Source organism: Carya illinoinensis, chromosome 12, assembly GCF_018687715.1.
Source record: "Carya illinoinensis cultivar Pawnee chromosome 12, C.illinoinensisPawnee_v1, whole genome shotgun sequence".
In the NCBI taxonomy this organism is placed as follows: domain Eukaryota; kingdom Viridiplantae; phylum Streptophyta; class Magnoliopsida; order Fagales; family Juglandaceae; genus Carya; species Carya illinoinensis.
In genome coordinates, this window is record NC_056763.1 from 9,666,390 (window position 1) to 9,669,168 (window position 2,779).

General features: G+C 37.7%; 1 non-coding gene across 1 annotated transcript; it reads left to right on the forward strand.

Annotated features, from left to right (window-relative positions):
- The first annotated feature begins 1,264 nt into the window (after window positions 1–1,264).
- LOC122290598 lies at window positions 1,265–1,372 on the forward strand. Its single transcript, XR_006236461.1, has one exon. It is a non-coding gene; the product is annotated as a small nucleolar RNA R71 (small nucleolar RNA).
- The last annotated feature ends 1,407 nt before the right edge of the window (window positions 1,373–2,779 follow it).

The following is a 2,779-nucleotide window of genomic DNA, read 5'->3' on the forward strand; positions in this document are numbered from 1 at the left end:
TAGCAAGGCTTGCCCAAACTCATGATTCCCAATATTACATGCAATGGTTGGACAACCAGGATCCTTGTACTTAGGAGGAATTCGCTGCTCAATTAGAGCACTAACTTGCTCTGTCAGAAATGCTGTCTTCTTAACATGGTGCTTCCTCTTAACTGTACACAAATCTTTAAGAACTTTTGCATTAGTGGGAACTTGTTTAATAACATGCAAAAGAGGAAGGTTAATCTTTACCTGCCTGAGGTTCTCCAAGATTTCATTACTAGGATCCAAAGTTCGCATACCAGATTTTAAAGCTTGAGGAAATGGTACCTTAACTGGACTCTTGATTACCTCGGCTTCTTTGGGCAGCTCGGCACCACTATTGCTTTGATCCTCTTCCACATCCTCTGATTTGTTTGTTGTTGGGATGTGTAATGACTTACCACTTCGTGTCACAATGGCATTCGCATCCTTCAAATTCTCTTGTGCCATGTGTTGACCATGGGGTACAAATTGAGCTTGAGAAGGAAACTTACCTCGCTCATTCATACTCAAGGAGCTCATCAATTTGGACACTTGGCTTTTTATCTCCTTATTTTCTTCAACAACCTGCGTAATCAAAGATTCAAACTTTTGGTTAGTCTTACCTTGTGCCTCAATAAAAGCATGTAAAGTATCTTCTAAGGGGCTCCTAGAAGATGAAGGTGCATGATATGGTGTAGGATATGATCTAGGGGGTTGTGCAGGTGGCTGGTTTTCAGACTTCCAGCTAAAATTGGGGTGATTACGCCACCCCGGATTATAGGTGTCAGAGAAATGTGTAAAAGGCTTCTTGTACATACCTAAGGCATTACATTGTTCCTCATATATTCCTCTCATCTCAGCCAATGTGGGACACTCTTGGGCAAGGTGATCTACCCCACCACACACAAAACATGGTTCAAAAGACTCTGCATGATTAGCCACGTGTGTTGGCTTTAAGTCCTTAGTCTTCAACGCCTCTAGCTCTCTAGTGAGCATCTCAACCTTAGCTTTTAGGTTATCTTCTTCCCTGAGATGGTAAATTCCACCACCATTTAGGTTTCCTGCAGGTCGTGACCTATTTGTGCTCTCAATAGCACTAGGTCCAGTCCAAGTGTGAGCTTTTTCAGCAAGCTCATTGAGGTATTCTATGGCTTCATCAGGATCTTTCTGTAAGAACTCACTATTACACATCATCTCCACAAATTGACGCTCTCTAGGTGTAAGTCCCTCATAAAAGTAGCTCACTAAGCGCCAATTCTCATACCCATGGTGAGGACACATACTCAATAGCTCCTTAAATCTCTCCCAAGACTGATACAAAGTCTCACTGTCCTTTTGTACAAAGGTGGAGATTTGTCTTTTTAAAGCATTGGTCTTATGTTGGGGAAAGTATTTATTAAAAAAAGACCTGAGTCATCTCATTCCATGACCCAATAGATCATGGTCTCAAAGAGTATAGCCAACTCTTAGCTCTATCCTTCAAAGAGAAAGGAAAGAACTTAAGTCTCACAATGTCATCAGTTGCATTTTGACTATGAAAAGTCGCAACTACTTCCTCAAACTCCCTAATGTGCACATATGGATTTTCATTTTCCAAGCCATGAAAAGTAGGGAGTAACTGTATCATCCCTGTTTTAAAATCCAATTGGCGAATATTAGCTGGAGACATGATGCATGATGGGGTGGCTGTGCGTGTAGGGTGGAGGTAATCCTGAAGGGTCCTAGAGGGTTGATCTTCATGTTCACTCATTTTCTCAAAATTAGAAGAATTATCAAACAAAGGATCAGAAAAATTAAACTCTGACTCTAACACAGGTCTACAAGCAAACCGACCCAAGGCGTCTCAATACCTGTGCATGCAAGGTAGAGAAAAACCTAACACTAAAAAAAACTACAAAAAGAAAAAGAAAATAAAAAAAATGCAGCAAGCTAAAATAGGGAACGAAGTTACCGCCTTTACAAACTGTTGAAAAGAAAAACTATCTCACAATTCTTCTACCGTCTCCCCGGCAACGGTGCCAAAATTTGATTACGCCCAAAGAATAACGCGGTAGTTGTAGCACAGCTTTGGGGTGTCGATTCCACAGGGAGACAAATTAAAAGAATAGCAAGAGGAACAAAGAATCTAAAGAAAAATATTAACTAAGTAATAGAGAATAAAGATTAACTTTAAATGTAAATTAAAGTGAAGCAATGTGATTAATGGAAAAATTATTCAAATTTGACGAACAGTAGAGCGTCAAGAATTCCTTACACAAATCTGGTATTTTAATTATTCTTAATTCACTGAATAACTCAATTAGGAACTCAATTCTCGAAATTTCCAATCGGAAGGTATAGATTTATAAACCAGACTTAAATCAAATGTAACCCTTTGAAAAAGCATTCACCACTTTTAAAAAAATGTAAATTACTACCCCTATTGAGAAAATTCAATGACGACAATATACTCAAGAAGCGATATTGCAGCAAAAACTAAATCAATATAGATAAATAATTTATCCAAACATAATCAAAGAACTAATCCATTCAATAGAAAAAACATGACTGAATCCATGAACAGAATAAATTCTATGATTATTCGGAAAAGAAAACATCAACGATGAATTTTGAATGATAAAACAAAAGAGTTTTAGCAATTGAAGATCAAATACATGAATTAAAAATAAATTAGAAATACCATCTAATGTGCAAGTTCATCCTTAACCCTACTTGAGAATTTAGTTACCCATAAATATAATGGACAACAAAAATTTCCAGAGAAAACTGAAGCGAA